The sequence below is a fragment of the Cervus elaphus genome, chromosome 11 (genome assembly GCF_910594005.1).
Source record: "Cervus elaphus chromosome 11, mCerEla1.1, whole genome shotgun sequence".
Taxonomy (NCBI): domain Eukaryota; kingdom Metazoa; phylum Chordata; class Mammalia; order Artiodactyla; family Cervidae; genus Cervus; species Cervus elaphus.
Window position 1 is genome coordinate 84,660,853 of NC_057825.1, and position 12,960 is coordinate 84,673,812.

Consider the following 12,960-nt stretch of genomic DNA (forward strand, 5'->3'; position numbering starts at 1 on the left):
AACATTAGTATGTTGAAAAATGTAGGCTGAGGTTTAGGTGAACTCTGGGGTGAATCTTGAAATAATCATGCCCAGTAGACGCTGAGCACAAACTCTGAGTGAATTTGCTAGTGCTGTTCACACGTGTGTTTTGAGCATCTACTGTGTAAGCCACACTAGGGTTGACATTCTGGGAAAATATGGAAGTGAATGAGACATGTCTTTGTCCCTGTATTAGTTTGGCCAAGCTATAGTCTGGCACCTCACGGGGCACTTATGTATTTTGACTATCTTCTTTTTTGTGTGTTCTGGTCACAGTTTGAGTACTGCAACCAGGTCAGCTCTCATAGGCCTAAGAGATGTTTGTTAGCATCTCTTCCCAACTCTGTGTTAGAAGCTTGAAATTTACCATGATATAAGTATTTTCATCACAGGTGGAATTTTGGAATTAGCGATTATCTAGAGGATATGAATGGCTTTTTGTTATTTTTCCTATGAAAAGTAGAAGCATTGTGTTTCTTTCTGTCCTTATGAAGGGTTCCCTTCATAAGTTATGCAAGCTGGATCTTGGCTCTACCACCTCTCAGGTTAGACATTCAGGGTCATTTTATATCTGCAATTTCAGATACATTAATTTTCTACCTTTGAGATTAGAGCAGGAATAACCTCAGTACTCTGGTAATGCCAATTACCTCTGAAACAGCCAGACTGAAAACAGATAAGAGTCCCCGATGACTGATTAAAATATGGTATCCTGAAAATTAAATGTCTAGTTTGAGTGTAAATGTAGCACAAAGATTTATCTGAATTGACTCAGATTGAATGCTAATATTGGGAAAACTCACTAGGAATAACTAGTGAGTTATTACACTCAACCAGTAGGAATAAAAAAGAAAGAACTTCATGCTTCTGGGGCATGTTAAAGTCAAGAAAATTGGGATTGAAATCTTATGATGAGCTTTTAAGTCATAAAACTTACTCATAAGAGGGCGGGAAGTCAAAATAGCAGAACTAAGGATGAAATTACAACTTCTGTGATGATACCCTCTTAGTCTAATTTTACCATGTTATCTGTGCTTTTCAAAAGTGTTATGTTAACTCAAAATTTTCATAAGAGTACAAAAGAACTTTATATGGTGGGCTTATTTCATTTTGGTCAATGCTTTTGTCTCTGGGTACCATCTAGAATTTGGATAATTACCTATTTTTAAGGCATAAATTTGAAAAAGATTTCATGAGATTAGAAAATGATTGGTCTAATGGAATTGATATCAGACTTGGCAGCAGGCTTTAAATATCCAGTTTCTATTTTAATTAATGAAATACCAACATATGGATAATGTTGAGGAATGGAATAAAGAATGGGAAGGACATATTTGAATTTTTACTTGTTTAAGCCATATCATAGATGCTAAAATGTAGGAAATGTCTATATAAAGGTTATAAAAATATCAAATGAATTTATTTTTAAGTTAATGTATTCTTTGTTTATTTTTATTGAAGCATAGTTGATTTACAATATTAGATTAGTTTTAGGTTTGAATCAACATAGTGATTCAAATTTTTATAGATTTACTCCATTTAAAGTTATTATAAAATATTTCAGTATATTCCCTGTGTGGTACAATATACACTCATAGCTTATATATTTTATGCATTGTAGTTTGTACCTCTTTGTTCCCTAGCCCTATCTTGCCCTCTTTCCTACCCTTTCCCCACTGATAATCACTAGTTTATTCTTTATATCTGTGAGTTTATTTTAGAGTATAGTTTGCTCCTGCTCATGACTTTGAGGTCAGTCTGTCGCCTTTAGATCACAAGTTTACTTAAATTATAGCCCCAGGCTGTTTCACTCATAGGTTTTTTCCAGACCCCCTCTCATATTTATTGGACCTTCATTCCAGTCTCAGCTTTAAGCAGTGAGACTTAGTTTGGTCTATCATTCATGAGACACTTCTGCTCTTTTACTAGAATTGAAGACATTGGGCTACTTCTGCTAACTTCTACTCCTGAACTCCAAAGCAACAGAAATTCTTTCATATATTATATATTGGGTTGGCTGAAAAGTTAATTTGGGTTTTTCTGTAAGATCTTAGGGAAGAACCTGAATGAACTTTTTGGTCAACCCAATATTTATATAATATATAAAAATTTGCATATATATATATGAATTTGCATATATATATATATGAATCTCTAGCACTTAGCTTCTAGCAGAATGTATGGCATCAGCCATATATTAAATACTTATAATATTGAGGTTGATTGACTATGTTATGAACTTGGTTACTAACATCATAGTAAAATTTTCAGCTAATATAATGTTTTTCCAAATGAGTTTTTCTTTGTTAAGCACTGTAATACTGTGTTTAGTTAAAATTATACTGAAGCAAATTTATTTGCATGAACATGTACTTTTATATTGGTAATCCAAACTTCATTCTTTAGCTTCAAATGAATCAAAAGGATTATATGAGAATTTCAAGATCTTAAACAAGGTCTGAAAGATTCAATAAAGATATTAATACAAAATAGCAGAGTTATAGGATAAAACTTTCCTTTTGGGAAAACATAAAATAAAAATATATTTTTAAGGAAGTCATTTGATAATTTTACACTAACATATTCACAGTTGGTGACCAAACTTGTGGAAATGTTCTGAAAACCTCAAAAATATGGTAAACAATGTAATATTTATCTGAAAGTTAAAGGAACTAATGTCAGAAAAAGAAAATGATAATTGTGAAGCCGTGAACTTTGCACATAGTTGCTCAGTTGTGTCTGACTCTTTGCAACCCCATGGACTGTAGCCCACCAGGCTTCTCTGTCCGTGGGATTTCCCCAGCAAGAATACTTGAGTGGGTTGCCATGCCCTTCTCCAGGGGATCTTCCTGCCAGGGTTTGAACCCACATCTCTGGCATCTCCTTCACTGGCAGGCAGATTCTTTACCACTGAGCCACCAGGGAAGCCCTTGTACATAGAGTTGCTCTTAATGATCTAATATTATTTTAAGGCAAATTTAATTTTAACGTTGAACATATGGACGGTTATTTAATAAATTTTAGAAAAAATAAATTAAAAGAATTGAGGAAACAAAGGTAGTGGGGCATAGGGAAGTTCATAATACCCTTTGACTCTCAAAAATAATTTGTGTTGCATGAGGTTATGTTAAATGAATGAATCAATGCAAATAGCATGTTTATTTTGTTACTATCAGAAAAAGAGCAAGTACTTCCAGTATAATCACAGAGTAGTCAATTAGAAACTCCATATACCAAGAGCCATGAGAACATCACTCTATTAAAACCAAGTATGTTAGCATATTTGTTTTCTGAGACTGCCATAATGGTCTGGAGGCCAGAAGTTGGCAGGGCTGAAGTTCCTCTGGCGCCTCTAGGAGAGACGTTCCTTGTCTCTCTCAGCTTCTAGTGGTGTTGGCATTCCTTGGCTTGTGGCTGCGTCATTTCACATCATTTTTTCTGTGTGTCTCTAAACTCCATCTGCCTCTCTCGTAAGGATCTTGGTGATGGCACTTGGTGTTTACTCAGATAATCCACGATAAACTCCTTTTCTCATCCCTCAAGAGTCTTAATGTGATCACATCTTTTGCCATATTAAGTAATATTCATTCTTTTGCCATGTAAGGTGCTATTCACAGATTCTAGGGGTTAGGATATTGTATTGGTTTACATCTAGGGTTGCCATATCAAAAATACTGCAGATGACACAACATAACCAACAGAATTTTATTGTTTTATAGTCCTGGAGGCTAGCAGCCTAAGGTTAAGGTGTTGGCAGATTTTTTCTTTTGTTTGTTTGTTTGTTTTTATTTTGGCTTTGCCAGGTATTAGGTTCGGCACTCAGTATCTTTTAGTTGCAGCATGTGGCATCTTAGTTCCCTGACCAGGGATGGAATCCACAACCCTTGCACTGGGAGGTCTGAATATAACCATTGGACCACCAGGGAAGTTGCTGTTGGCAGATTCAGTGCCTTCCAAGGCCTCCCTCTTTGGCCTTCAGACAGCCCCCTTCTCATCGTATCCTCCTGTGTTCTTTCCTCTTTGCAGATGTGCCCCTGGTGTCTCTTTGTGTGTCTAAATTTCCTTTTCTTGTAAGGATGCTAGTCTGATTGGCTTACCCTAAAGGCCTCATTTTAACTTCTTTTACTCCTTAAAGACCTTATCCCCACATATAGTCACATTCTGACATACTGGGAATTTGGGCTTCAACATGTGAATGTGGGGGCCCAATTCGGCCCATACTATACATGAACATATATTTTTGGGTCCACCATTCAGTCCATTACAAATGTGTAACTTTCAATAGAAATCATAAGGGAAAGCTAAATATAATCTGCTATGCTCTATTCACCAGTGCAGGCAAGTGTAATACATTTATGAGGTAGTCTCATTAATATAGTTAAAATTTCAGAGAAAAACATCTCTATCAGGAGTTTCTGACAATTAACTAGAAAAATCACTTACATTTCTCAGTGAGGCAAGATTAAATGTTAGCATATTGCAAAACCTCATGCTGATATTTATTTGGGAATATAAAGAAAAGTTTCCCCTTTCATTTATGGACTTATAGATATATTTGTGAAGATTGCAATTGAAAAGAATTCTCCCTTGGCTAAAGGAAAACATGTAATTTAAGCTGAGGTGTAATTTATACTATACACTGCAATTGCCTGACTTTAATGAGAAAATAAAGTAAATTTCAATATACTTTCTTGGGAGTCATTCCAGCTCTCAATAATCTGTTACAGTGGGAGGCTAGGAAGTGGCTGTTCACAGAAAGATGGCCCAAAGTCCATGTCTATACACACAAGTTGGCTGCTTTCTTGGTAGCGCTATCTTTGATATAAAGAAAGTGAACTACTGCTATTATGTATATTTGCAGAGATATATCATGCACATACCATGTACATGCTGCCAGGACATCTAAGAACATAAACACAAATATAAAAAAATCATTCTAATTTTATAGAAGATAATTGTTTTTGTACTTTGCTTCCTTTATATTAATTTATTCCTATCCAGACCTCAGGCTCTTCTGTTTTGCCTATATGCAGTTCCACTTTCCCTTTCATTTCTAATCTGTATGGTTCGTCCATTACCTTCAGAATTATGAGCACAGACTTGGGCTGCAAGTATAGAGCAAACCTATTTAGTGTGTTTCAGAATTCATGATAATTTAAACATGTACAGGGTTGAATAGTGTCCCCAACCTCCAACTGTCTACCTGGAACCTCAGATTGTAACCTTATTTGGAAATAAAGTTGTTACAGCTGTAATTGGTTAAATTAAGATGCAATCATACTGGATTAGGGTAAGTTCAGTGACTGGGGTCTTTGTAAGGAGAGTAAAAAGAGACAGAGCCACCCTGGAGAGAAGGCAATGTGAAGACTGAGGCAGAGATCTTAATGGTGGATCAACAAGGCAAGGAATATAAAGGATGGATAGCAACTACAAGAAACAATCTTCCCTCAAGCCTTTGGAGGGAGATGGTCCTGGTGATGCCTTGATTTCAGAATTCCAGCCTCTAGAACTGTGACAATAAATTTCTGTTTTAAGCCACTCAGTTTGTGGTAGTTTCATATGGGACACCTAGGAAACGAATACATGAGCATGATAATTTGAACTTATTAAGAAAGTACTTTCTTAATAAAGATAAAATTTATTAGAGAGATGAGCATAAACAAAATATAATTAGTATCAAACTGAAGTAGAAGCATTCTTTTTACAACTTTTAAATACATGGTCACCTAGTCCCACCCAGGAGTGAAGGATTACATTTGGGTGAAATTCTAATTGTTAGAATTAGTGACCTAATATCTGCTTTCCTATACTTCTACTGATTCTAGTTGTTCCCTCTAGTTAAAACTCTTGACCCCCTTTTTAAAAAAAATTTCATGTGTGGTATAATTCACATAACATAAAATGTACTATTTTAACCATACCTAACTATACAGATCAGTGTATAGTTCAGTGTTTTTGTTGTTGTTATTTAGTCACTAAGTCATGTCCAACTCTTTGTGACCCCATGGACTGCAGCACGCCACGCTTCCCTGTCCTTCAGTGTATATAATTCAGTGTATATTCATATTGTTGTGCAATCCTCACCATCATCTATCTCCTGATGGGTGTATAACAAAAGATTAGTTAACCAAGATTACAAGGTGCAGGGTTAAAAACTTTAAATCTCACCTTAGGCTTCAAGAAAAAAAAAATTTTATGCCCAAGTTATGGGAAGAATTAGCTCCAGACTTCACTGGTCTAGTCAAACTGCATCACAGAAAATGTATTTGATCTTCAAAAGAATGTTAACCAAAATAAGGTAAACTCAAACAACAACCTTCTTAAACTGAAACTCTGTCCCTGTTAAACACTAGCTCCTCATCCTTCTCCCCACACCCTCACCCCTCCGACCCTTGGCATCTACCAGTGTACTTTCTGACTCTTTGAATTTGAATATTCTAGGTACCTTGTATAAGCGGAATCAGTAAGTCTGTACCTAATGTTTATTGGCCTGGAGAAGGGAATGTCAGCCCACTCCAGTGTTCTTGCCTGGAGAATTCCATGGACAGAGGGGTCTGATGGGCCACAGCCTGTGGAGTCGCAAAGAGTCGGACACAACTAAGTGACTAACACTAGCACACTAATATTTATTGGAATGCATTTTTAAGGTTACCTTAAAAAAGCATATTAAAAAGCAGAGATCTCCTTGCCGACAAGGATCTGTATAGTCAAAGTTACAGTTTTTCCAGTGGTCATGTATGGATGTGAGAGTTGGACCATAAAGAAAACTGAGCACTGAAGAGTTGATGCCTTTGCACTGTGGTGCTTGAGAGTCCCTTGGGCTGCATGGAGATCAAACCAGTCAATCCTAAAGGGAATCAACTCTGTACTGGAAGGACTAACACTGAAGCTGAAGCTCCAATACTATGGCCACCTGATGCGAAGAGCCGACTTATTAGAAAAGACCCTGATGCTGGGAAAGATTAAAGGCAGGAGGAGAAAGGGACAACAGGGGATGAGATGGTTGGATGGCATCACTGACTCAATAGACATGACTTTGAGCAAGCTCCTGGAGATGGTGAAGGACAGGGAAAAGTGGCGTGCTGCAGTCCATGGGGTTGCAAAGAGGTGGACATGACCGAGTGAGTGAACAACAACAAAAACACATGTCTGGGCTCCCCAGGTGGCTCAGAAGGTAAAGAATCTGCCCGCAGTGCGGGAGACCTGGATTTGATTCCTGGGTCAGGAAGTTCCCCTGGAGAAGAGAATGACCATCCACTCCAATGTTCCTGCCTGGAGAATTCCGTGGACAGAGGAGGCTTGTGGGCTACAGTCCATGGGGTCACAAAGAGTTGGACACAGCTGAAGTTGAAAGTGACTAACACTTTCACTTTCTTTCACTTTTAATATGTCCTGACCTCTTTTTTTGATGTCTTTTGAAATATTTTAAAAAGTCTTCAATTGCCTCTTACTTTGCTTTTATTTTTTTGGTTAATCAGTTCAGTCTCTTCCAGTATATGAAATGGAATCTAAACTACTAGCTATTATGTTTTTCCTCCGCTGTGTTCATGTTACACATGCTTTTGCGGATCAAATGTATTTTTTGTGATGCTGTTTGACTGGACTAGTGAGGTCTAGAACTAATTCTTCCTATAATTTAGGCATAAAAGTTTTATCTTGAAGCTTAAGGTGAAATTCAAAGTTTTAAACCTGTGCCTTATATACTTGGTTAATTAATCTTTTATTATACAATTAATACATGAGTAACTTATTTTGGTAAAAGTTCCATACCATAGATAAATATGTAGAATAAAATAAGAGAGACCCTTCTTCCCACTCCCCCCTCCTAAATACTCTTCCCAAGAGGTAAACATTCAACAATTTAGATCCTTATTTTATGTATTTAAGTATGCACACACACGTACTTGTTTGTGTATGTATGTATTAATATATACACATCTGTAGTCTTATAAAAATAGGATATTGCTTTGGGTGTTTTTTTCTACATCTCAATTAATTCCCTTATACTTTTCTGAGCTAAATGGTTTGCTGGAACACTTTAAAGTCACATATATTGCTATTGAAATTTTGGTACTAGAGTAAAAATTTTGATACTAAATTCAAGACATTGTAAAATGCTATCTTTTTATGTTTTCATTTTGTCAGTGAAGATGAAATGACAGCATTGGTTGGGGCAATCAGTATCATTTAAAATATTAACTTCTGTGTCTAACGTATTGATTATCTCCTTCAGTTTTGTACTTGTTAAATTTGAAAAGCATACTTCCTACCCTTTGCAGAGGTCACTGGAGAGAAATATTGACCAGAATTAGACTAAGGGTAGTTCCACTGTTAGAGATTTACTTCAGGTATAACTCCATCCTTAATCAATATTATTAACACACAGTTATTTAAATAGTATCAAATCTAGGTACTATGCAGGTAGTTATATGAGTTCAAGGTTTTGAGATAATGTAGTTTTCCATTTCTGGCCCTTGCCCTGTGAGCTAGTGCAGAAAGAGATCTGTTTGTGTCATTCTTTCTCAAAATAGGACTAGAAGACCTGGACCCCCAAAACTCAACCACTTAAATGCCACAGCAAGTTGTGAAAAGTGTAGTTTAGTTTCACAAATCTTTACCTGTGACTTGCCAAAGTCAAAGTAGGGAGAAGGCAAGGGCAAATGTAGTAAAATTTTAGTTTATAAGAAATGCTCAAAAATTTGAAAAAGCAGGCATATTCTCTCTATCATGACAGCTGTGGGAAAAAATCTCTCTTAACAGTGATGCCTCAAAATTTGCTTCTTGAACCATTGAGGAAGATGATTTTATACCTACCTTCTGGATGGATGTAAATGATATATTTACATGTTTGTTTCCTGAACAATGAACGGTTTCTCCACACTGGGTTTTGCTGCCAAACTGATTTATTTAGTAGTGATAGAAAAACTTTCTCTGTCAGTTAGAAATCCTGGTTGAGCGATCAGACCTGACTGTGAAATTATTGGAAGGCTACTGGGGGGGAGGGAAATACTCATGAGAAAAAGGGGCGAGTGTTAGGTAGGGGAGCTCTCTAAAGAGTCAAGGAGCATAGAATACTGTCCACAGCAGAGTGGCCAGAGCACTGCTTCTCCTGCCAGCCCTGCAGCTTATATCATGAGCTTTCTCCCAGCTATATCCCGAAGAAGGATTCGGTCTTCTTTTCTTTCATAGTAGGAAGTAGAAACCTGATTATATGAATTTTCCAGGGCTGTAGTAATAAAATATTATAGCCTCGGGTAGGGGCTTAAGCAACAGAAATTAATTTTTCTTGAAGTTTTTGAGGCTAGAAATCCAACATCAAGGTTTCAGCAGAGTTGATTTCCTTCTGATGGCTGTGATAGAAGAATCTTTTCCAGGCCACTTTCCTTGGTTTGTAGATGACCAGGTAACTGAGTGCTTAAGAATTGATGCTTTCAGACTGTGATGCTGGAGAAGACTCTTGAGAGTCCCCTGGACAGCAAGGAGAGCAAACCAGTCAATCCTGAAGGAAATCAACCTTGAATATCTATTGGAAGGCCTGATGTTGAAGCTGAAGCTCCAGTACTTAAGCCACTTGATGCGAAGAGCCGACTCGCTGGAAAAGACTCTGATGCTGGGAAAGATTGAGGGCAAGAGGGGAAGAGGACGGCAGAAGATGAGATGGTTGGATGGCATCATTGACTCAATGGACATGGGTTTGAGCAAACTCTGGGAGATAGGGAGGGACAGGGAAGCCTGGCGTGCTGCAGTCTATGGGATTGCAGTGTGTCGGAAATGACTGAGTGACTGAACAACAAAGTTTCTCCCCATGTCTTCACATAGTCTCTGCTCTGTACATGTCTGTGTCTGAATGTCCTCTTCTTAAAAAAGCCAACATCATATTGGATTAGAGCTGACTCTAATGACTGTATTTTAATTCATATCTTTAAAGACCCTATCTCCAAATATAGTTACCTTCTAAAGTACTAGGAGTTTAAGAGATCAATGTATGATTTGTGTGTGTGTGTGTGTGGTGGGGGAGGCACAATGTAGCCTGTAACACTGGCATTGCCCTGCTACTGACAGTCCAGCATGCAGAAGTGACTCTCCCAGAATAAAAATGGGGCATTCTACAAAGAGGATTCAAGGCAGCAAAAAATGATAAATGTCTTTCTACTTTTTTTTTGGTAACCGTAGTTATGGAAGTTAATTTTTTTTTAATTACAAGAAAATACTATGTACAGAAGACTTGAAAATCTAAAAAAGGAATCAACCACATGTAATATTCAGTGTTGGTAAAGGTACAAGAAAATGAGCATGTTCTCTCTGCTGGTGGGAATGCAGGCTTTTATCCACCTGGCTATCATTCTGCTTTTATACGCTGCTGAAGTGGAGTTGTGCCACTTAAATCTCTCTTCAAGAAAAAATTTGCTATTCAGCTGCAAGGAGTGCAGTTAGCAGACCATTTCCTGCTGTTGTTGGCTTCAGGATTCAGTTCAGCTTTCAAACTATGGCTCTATTCTTTCTGGGCAGCTTCTCGCCAATGAGTGATGTGGCAGGGGGTCCTAGGGTGTGGCCATTTCTGTCCAACACTGACCTCCTCTCATAGGGTATCTTTACTTTGCAGCTGCTTTTTGTTTGTCTCAGACTTGGTCAAATCTACATGGTGATCTGAGCTTTACTTTGCCCAATCATGCTGCTTCCTTCTTTAATCTTTTATCTGCATTCATCCTCAAAACGTGTTGAGCTCCTCATTTTGTCTGTCTGCATCCCAGAGTGCTCAGCTCACTCATGCATGGCATATATATTTAATAACATTTTATTTGTTTTTGCACTGTCCTTATTTTTCATAATTCTTTATTACTCCAGTCATGGGTTTGCAAATCTTTGTGCTTTTCAATGATACAAGCCCTGTGGTTTTATTGTAATATTTGTTTTCTTTCACTATATTGTGCTTAATGACCTCATGGAAATTTGGTCGTGTATCTTCCTGAAATCAGTTAAATTAGATGGCATCTGTTGTCATTCCATACAGGACCAAAGGACTCTTTGGTTCAGCCTTTGTCTCAGTCTAGGGTAGGACACCCAGTCCCAGCTCCATTCCTGAATCTAGGTTGATCTTCACTCTGGGTTTGGTGCAACCCTCCAGAAATCTTCTAATGAATTCCCTTAGAGTTGCATGAAAGTGAAAGTGTTAATTGCTTAGTTGTGTCTAACTCTCTGGAACCTCATGGACTTTAGCCTGCCAGGCTCCTCTGTCCATGGAATTCTCCAAGCAAGAATACTGGAGTGAGTTGCCATTCCCTTCTCTAGAGGATCTTCCTGACCCAGGGGTTGAACTGAAGTCTCTTGCATTGCAAGCAGATTCTTTACCATCTGAGCTACCAGGGAAGTCCTAGCATTGCATGTATTAGTTCAAATTAGTTGCCATGATTTGAAACTCAGACTATCAGAGCATGTCAGCACTTTGAATAATATACTAAGCATTCAAAAAATTTGAGTAAAATCTACATCTTGTTGCATTTTTTAGGTCTTTTAACTATTTCTTCTTAGTGGTCACAAAACCTCTTTTACTGTTTGAATATATGCAGACTGAAGCTGTAGATATTTGATAATGCTAAGCATGGTATCCTGTAACCTGTTGTCACTTATATTACTTAGCAAAAATACTAACAGGGATGGGGCAGAAGGAAAGAGTGAGTTTTACTATTGGTCTAAAGGAAACATTTTCTTTTCATTAAAGAATCAGATTTTAGACAAAGAATTTTTGTTTGTCTGGAGAGTTCATTTCCCAGTTATTCTTTGGTAGGGTAAGGTTTTATGTTTACAGTCGGAACTAGACAGGCACAGCTTCCGTAACTGAGCTCTGAATATGTACCTAAGACCAGCAGAGAAATTGTCAATGGAGTTTATATTATCTGAGAAGGAGGGTGGTATTTTTTTTTTTTTTACAGGGTTGGAGGGTGGTAATCTTTTATTTGGATGAGGTCTCCAGGTCACCTGGGAATGTAGGATTTTCCATATAGTCCGAGAACAGGCCATAATATTCCACAGAGAATGCTGGAGGCAAAAATTCATAGGGATTAAAATTGGTAGAATGGGTGAGTCCCTTCTTAACAATGATCCAAATATACTGAATAAATCGAGGTCTCTGGGGATATAAGTGCTTAGTTTGATCTCAGATACCATGAGAGCATCGTTTGTCCTGGGCAGTAATCCAGCGTATCTTTCCTTCCCTAGCTGATATCATGCAAGATTTCCTCTTCACTTAAGAGATGAGCTTTGATTTTTGCCCTACTTTTTCCAGGTGTCCCACACTCATATGCCAATCTGGAGCCTTCATGTTGATCCCCGAGGGCAGGCCTCATCTTACATCTGATTTCATGGATTGACTGGAAATCCATGCTCTGACCATATGTCTTGAGTCACCTTCCAAGTTCTTTGAGATGGCTCCTCAGCGTCTTGGCAGCAAAGTCATATCCTTTTTAATCTTGTCACTTTTTGAAGCAAGGCACGGGGTCCTGAACTTGTTCTCTCAATCATTTTGTTGCCATTAGGAAATGAGTGAGCTCTGTCTTTCTGCCTTTTTTTTTTTTAAGCTGTTGATTATAATGATTCCAGACTTCCTCTCTGATCCTGGAACCTGTCAGTGGAAAATGTAAGACTTTGCAAAATAAAAGCCAGCAGTGTTTTCCAAGTGTGTGTGCAGCCTGTATTTCATCTATTGATTCATGATGATGGTGCCTACAAAGCCAGAGGAATCTCCACATCATCTACAAGCCCTTTTAAGAGCTGACAAAGATCAGATCTTCTAAGTAACAAAGAAGATAGTATTTTCCATATACAATCCATGCAGCTCATACCCAGGGTCTGTGAGATTTCCGCTGGCATTATCTTTCAGTTATTACATTGACACTGCATGTTAATGCTGTCACTTGGACATCAGTAGAAAAATGTGTATTT

At 37.8% G+C, this 12,960-nt stretch overlaps 1 long non-coding RNA gene across 1 annotated transcript in view; it reads left to right on the top strand.

Moving 5' to 3' along the window:
• The window catches only part of LOC122702524, a 66,403-nt gene extending 53,879 nt beyond the window's left edge, over positions 1–12,524 (top strand). Inside the window, exon 3 of the long non-coding RNA XR_006343275.1 lies at positions 12,305–12,524. This is a non-coding gene — a long non-coding RNA (uncharacterized LOC122702524). The remainder of the gene's footprint in view (positions 1–12,304) is intronic.
• The last annotated feature ends 436 nt before the right edge of the window (positions 12,525–12,960 follow it).